This window comes from Hylobates moloch, unplaced genomic scaffold (genome assembly GCF_009828535.3).
Source record: "Hylobates moloch isolate HMO894 unplaced genomic scaffold, HMol_V3 SCAFFOLD_6, whole genome shotgun sequence".
Lineage (NCBI taxonomy): Eukaryota > Metazoa > Chordata > Mammalia > Primates > Hylobatidae > Hylobates > Hylobates moloch.
Window position 1 is genome coordinate 16,522,982 of NW_026652281.1, and position 6,691 is coordinate 16,529,672.

Below are 6,691 nucleotides of genomic sequence, written 5' to 3' on the forward strand. Positions count from 1 at the left end.
GGAGCAGCATTTCCACTCCACCTCCGTCCCCCAGGTTCTTACCCTCTCCACTGCCAGCGGCCCCTCCAGGGCTGGGCCAGAGCCACCACCCAGGACCTTCTCAGTTTTTTCAAAGGGCTCTCCTGGTCTTTTCGGCTTCCAGAAGCTGACCGGCCTCTTTTGTCTGTGGCCCACAGGAACTCCTGCAAACCTTGCCCATCTCCACACCCACACCCCAGGGAAACTGCCACCCGGGCTGGGATGCCCACTGCCCCAGGCTGAGCAAGGTACCTGGCACAACCCTTCCACCTTCTCTACACCTGACCCAATGTTCTGGTTTCTTCAAGGGAAAAACAGCGGCTGCACATCGAAGAAAGCAATTTTAATAACTTATTGAATAGCTTCCCGAGAACCCTGGGTGATGTTGGGCTCTTGCTACTAACCAAATCTCTCATGGCTTTGTTCAGGCTCTTGAACTCCCAGGCCTGAGAACTGGGCTCAGGTCCTGGGTCACTAATATTCCTTCTCGATATCCCAGGAATACTCCACTCCTTGTTACAGACGTCAGCGGTTGAAAGTTTAGCTCTGGAGTGAGCCACTCAGTTTTCACCTCAGGGATACTGACAATCATGTGTATTTATGTTGCAGATTACTTAACTGTTACTCACTTTGTTGTGAAATTATTTTCTTTTAATAAGCTAGCCCTCTTAGGAGTCTCTGAGCAGAGCTCAGAGCAGGTACGAGAGCATCTACATTTCTCTCTCAGATTTCAGAAAGTTCCTTCTCCTCTGGGAAAGTGAGCACTTTGTAGAGGGTCCCTTTGTCAGCAGTGCTGCATTTCTAGAAGGCTTCTCCATTTGATTTGGGTCTGGGTTGCAATTTCCACGCTCCACAGTTAATTTCTTTCATGCCACAGCTTGGATTCCTCTCAGGACTCTGTCTTTGGGGATTTTCCTGGTATTTCCCTAGCTTATGCCCTGAGTGGGCCCACCCAGACCCTGCTCGTTCTCCTTGGCTCAGTCACCCCCATCACTCCTGCTCCACCTACTCGCTCCTCTCCCCACTGCCCACACAAGCCTCTGAAAGTCTCTCTTCGCCGTCTGCTTCTCATCGCTCCCATGGACTCCCCCATCCTGGTCCAGGCCAGGCCGCCTTGGTTCTCACCACAGCTCTCAGGCCCAGGTTCTGCCACTGCATGTCTCCCAGTTGTCAGAGCAGCCTTTATGGACGCCTCTCTGCTCATGTCACCTCTGCTGTTGGCCCTCCACTGATTTACGGTTGGTTGCCTGGGACCAGGACCCAGGAGACGAACAAGTCAGTTTTCTTCCTGTGGAAATCCCCACTGAGGATTCCTAGGGCTCCTTCCAGTTCAGGGAAAAATGAGTCTTTTTTATTTTGGGATCCCTGCCCCGCCAAAACTCCCTCACCCCTGTTTAAGACTTTGATTCTCTCTCTCCCTTCCTGCCCTCCTCAACCTCTTTGGAACTATCCCTGGGGGTCTACCGGATAAGAAGCATGCGACCCGTACCATGTGAGATGAAACGTGCCCCCACTTTCTTTTTTTCTTTTTTCTTTTCTTTTCTTTTTTTTTTTTTTTTTTGAGACGGAGTCTCACTATTGTTGCCCAGGCTGGAGTCCAGTTGCACAATGTCGGCTTACTGCAACCTCTGCCTCCCAGGTACAAGTGACTCTTGTGCCTCAGCCTCCTGAGTAGCTGGGACTACAGGTGCGTGCTACCACGCCCGGCTAATTTTTGTATTTTTAGTAGAGATGGGGTTTCACCATGTTGGCCAGGCTGGTCTCAAACTTCTGACCTCAAGTGATCCACCTGCCTCGACCTCCCAAAGCGCTGGGATTACAGGTGTGAGCCACTGATCTCTGCCCCTTTTTCCTTTTCAGTAAAAGTCTGAAAACTCCAGTTTCTTAGAAAGAAGCATTTAATAGGGACTTAGGAATGGAAGTGATGTCTCTGGCAGCCAAGTCGGTGGATCCCCACACTTGTCCTCCGGAAAGTACTCTTAATACGGCAAGCTTTTAGGATAAATGCAGTTTCTACACTCTAAAACCCTGCCGTCAGTCTCCATCTAAAAGACGCCAACTACAGACACCAGGCAACTGTGGTGTTGCCTCCTTACTAGTTAACTGTCCACTAGAGCCATCTGCCTGTTCTAAACTGCCCCCTCAGTGTTGGGTGACAGTTTAACAGGATGCTAGATAGGATTTTACCAACTGCTCTGGAAAAGACAAGCGACACCCAACCACATGCCTCTCAGCCAGGAAGACACTGTTCAGACAGAGGACCCTAGAACCTTCTACCCTCCCACCATGTGGAGTAGAAAGGACATAGGGTTTCCTATCACCTAAGTGGACACCTAAAGGTTAGAGGGCTTAAACCTCTGATTAAAGGGTTGCCTTCCAGGCAAGGGGACACATCAGGCAGAGGTTGCAGGACAACCACAGGGTCCCAAGCAGGGGGGCTCAGAAGAGGCCACAACATGGGTTTTCCCTTGATGGGGAACTGTGACGAGGGAGGTTCTGCTTGTTTTTATGGAAAGTCCTGTAGGATGCATACACAGGCCCCATGGGGACCCACCTGCCAGACAGACAGCCTCACAGCCAGACACGGCCAGTCCGAAAAGCAGCAACAGATCAGAGGGGGACGGTAGTGTCTGTCATGTAAGAGACAGGTCTCTTTCCACCCCCTTCCCTGCCCCAGTACACCACGGAAGAAAAGGTCCTAAAGAGGGAGGAGAGAAGAGAAAGGCCAGACCATGCCCTCCCCCGCACCCCCATTTTAGCTGTCTGTGGCGAGTGCTGGTCAGCCCCAGGGAGGGGAAGAGATGGGCATCACATTGGAAAAGAGATTGAGGCTCTAGGCTGTGCTGGATTTTTTTTTTTTTTTTTAATGCTGCAAGTGACTCCAGAATTGGGAATCTGCCCTAGAAGTTGACCGGGGTCAGGAGTAAGTGGCAGGAAGGGCCACAGTTGTGGCTGGTGATTGGAAAAAACAAAGTGTTCTGTGTGTGCCCCCCCAGGTTCCAGGCATGCCACAGTCACGTGCAGGTGTAGAGCACCTAAACCAGCTGCCCACGGCCCTGCTGCAGCTCCCCCATGCCCTTCACTCAAAGCCAGCTATTCCCATGCACCTGCCTCCCCATTCAGATGCCTGACTAACCTTTCCCCAAGGAGACCTGTCAGGTGTGGATAACCTTTCATTCCTGCTAAAGTGGAAGTCCCTGAGACTGAGAGAGGAGAGTTTGGACAAATGTTCACTGCTCTGACTCACACACATCTTCCTCCAGGGCACTTCTTTGGGGACCTAAAATCCTTCAGCCCCTGTACCATCACCCTCTGTTCTCAGAGAAAGCCCTCCTCCCAGGCCTGCTCTTTCATCAGGACTCAGCTCAAGAAGATGCCAGAGGTCTTCTCCTTGGCAGAGCTTGGATCCACTTTCTTAAATCCCCAGGTAGGGCCCCCTATCTCAGGCCTGGAGACCTGGCTCAGGAATTGTGAGTGCAGGGGTGATGCCCACCCCCTACTGCTTGGTTTCCCGTCCGTACAGTGGGTAGCTCCGAGTTGCAGCAGCAGGGGAAGTGTGACAAGCAGCCTGGAGCATAAGTGCCAAGAGCCCTGAGTAGTGGTCAGAGAAAGAGGAAGCCACAGGGCCCCGGATCACGGGAGTGCTATGTGGTCCCAGCAGGCTGGGGCTCGTGTTGTATGTAATTGGGCATTAAGGGGAGAGTGACCCAGAAGTCTGAAGGACAGTGTTCCATGACACAGGCCTGGACCACACAGGACAGGTCTCACTGCACCTCTTCATGTAGGCTCTGCATTCTACAGACTTTCACCTTCTGACGGTGTCCACTTCCGGTGCAAAGGAGCAGGCCCATGAGAATACCTCGGGGCCTTTATAAACCCTACTCCTGATGCAGGGAGTGGGGGCTGCAGGGCTCTGTGTTTCACAGGAGCTCCAGGACAAGTTCACTTGCCTCTTACTCAGAGCTCTCCAGAGTGCTCTTCCCACATAATCACATGCATTGAGTCTTCCAAAAGGGCTTTGAGCTTTAGCGGTGAGAGGGTCATAAGCCAGACCTCGACATGCGCTGAGCACAAGAGTGTATCATCCTGGAGGAAAAGTGTCTTTCTGTAATTCGTCCACTTAAAGGGCGAATTCTCACTCATGCAAAGGCACCTCATGCATGCTAGCGGAGATCGGCTTTGCTTGGCTTGTTGCTGTTGCCATCCTTGAATTTACATAGCTTCTGCGGTGAGCAGGTCTAACGCACACCCACCCCGGAAGGCCGAGGGAGCTGAGAGGCTGAAGTAATAAGAGGCTGAAGTAAAAGTCTGAAAACTCCAGTTTCTCAGAAGGAAGCATTTAATAGGGACTTAGGAACGGAAGTGATGTCTCTGGCAGCCAAGACGGTGGATGCCCACACTTGTCCTCCAGAAAGTACTCTTAATACGGCAAGCTTTTAGGATAAATGCATGTGCAACTGTTCATATCTTAGACACTCTTGCAAAACCCCTAACCTCTGGGGGAGTTAGGTAAGCATCTTTACAAGAGTTTATCTACACTGCACGCATTGTTTGTTGACCTTGCTGCCGAACACCTTGGTATTCAGGAGTCAAACGTCAGTCACAATGGTGGTTTTGCTTCAAGATGGCGTCACTCTTGCCACGCAACAGGCTGTTTTCCTACAGGTGGCTGCGATTATGGCGATTACAAACTCCCTGCTCACTGTGTGTATTTCCCCTGCAGGCACCCAGAGGCAAGTACGGCAGAGACATCTTTACTGAAGGCCCTGTGAAGCCCAAGAGCACAAGAGATTTGCCCTGGCCTGAGGGGGTTCCCAGTACAAAGGACTTTTAGCTTTAAAAAACCAGGATGGGTCCAGGCAAACCTCACTGTAGTGAGGATCTCTATGCTGTACCTGATTGGTGAGTCTCCCGTCTGTACGTAGAACCTTACGTTTGGCTTCATTTGTAGGAGTTTAGTTTGAAACATTTGCTTTACTATTGAGCACTAACGTTTTCTAAGCATTTTCTTGCATACGGGATCTTGCAGGTTTGCGATGGACTTTTTCAACTCGGAAAACTTTCAGATTTATCTACTGAGTCACATTCTTGTCCCTCCACTGAACGTGTACGGTATTCCATGAGGCTGGGATGAAGTTTTAGCTGCTATTGAAAAGCCCATGGCCTGGAATGACCACACTTCATTTCTGCAGAGATTCCTGTGCCAACAGGGCCATGAGGTCACTGACAGCAGGTAGGAGATGGACTTGGAGTTCCTGGGTCTCTCTCTGGTCTTGGTAATTGTAACTGTACTGGCCTCTCCAACGGTTGTTTTCTTAACTGAAATTGCCTTAGTTTTTCACTTTGAAACATCTAGCCTGTATTCACACACCAATGTTCATAGTGGCTGTCTTATCCCGTTAGGGCTGCTGTAATAAAATACCATACTGAGTGGCTATTCAAGAACAGAAATTTATTTCTCACAGTTCTGGAGGCTAGAAGTTCAAGATCAAGGAACCAGAAGATTTGGTGTCCGGTGAGGACCCACTTTCTGGTTCATAGACAGCCATCTTCTTGCTATAATCTCACATCGAAGAAGGTGTAATGGAGTTTTCTGAGGTGTCTATTGTAAAGGCCTAAGCTTCTTCATGAGGGCTGTGCTCTCATGACCTGATCACCTCCTAAAGTCCTCACCTACAAATACCATCACATTAAGGCTTAGGTTTCAATGTAAGAATATTGAGGCACAGATACTCAGTCTGTAGCTGCAGCATTATTCACAATAGCTGAAAGGTAGAAACAACCCAAATGTCCACCAGTAGATAAATGGATAAACAAAATGTGGTATGTATATAAGTGGAATATTACTCAACCTTAAAACGAAAGGAAATTCTGACATGTGACAATATGGATGAACTTTGAAGACATAGTGCTAAATGAAATCAGTCAACACAAAATGACAAATATTATATGCTTCTATTTATTTATTTATTTATTTATTTATTTATTTATTTATTTAAGACAGAGTCCTCACTCTGTTGCTCAGGCTAGAGTGCAGTGGCGCGATCTTGGCTCACTGCAACTTCCACCTTTCAGGCTCAAGCAATTCTCATGCCTCAGCCTCCTCCTGAGTAGATGGGACTACAGGCATGAGTCACCATGCCTGGCTAATTTTTGTATTTTTAGTAGAGGCAGGGTTTCAGCATGTTGGCCAGGCTGGTCTCGAACTCTTAACTTCAAGTGATCTGCCTGCCTCAGCGTCACAAAGTGCTGGGATTACAGGTGTGAGCCACCATGCTCAGCCTGCCTCCACTTATATGAAATACCTAAAGTATTTAAATTCACAGAGCTAGAAAGTAGAGTAGTTGTTACCAGGGGCTGAGGGCTGGGGGATGAAGAGTTTATATTTAATGGGTACAGAGTTTCAGTTTGGGAAGATGAAGCCATTCTGGAGGTAGATGGTGGTGATCGTTGTACAACAATATGAATGTACTTCATGCCACTGAATTGTACACTTAAAAATGGTTATGTTATGTATATTTTATCACATGAAAAAAGTCTAGTCTGGATGTTTTCTCAATAGACTCTGAGAGTCTTTACAAGGTTTCCCACCACCCAAATCTCTCAGCACAGAGACAGCACCCAGCCAATCCAAGCGTCCTCCCCACCCTCACCCCTAGTCCTCCTTCAGCCT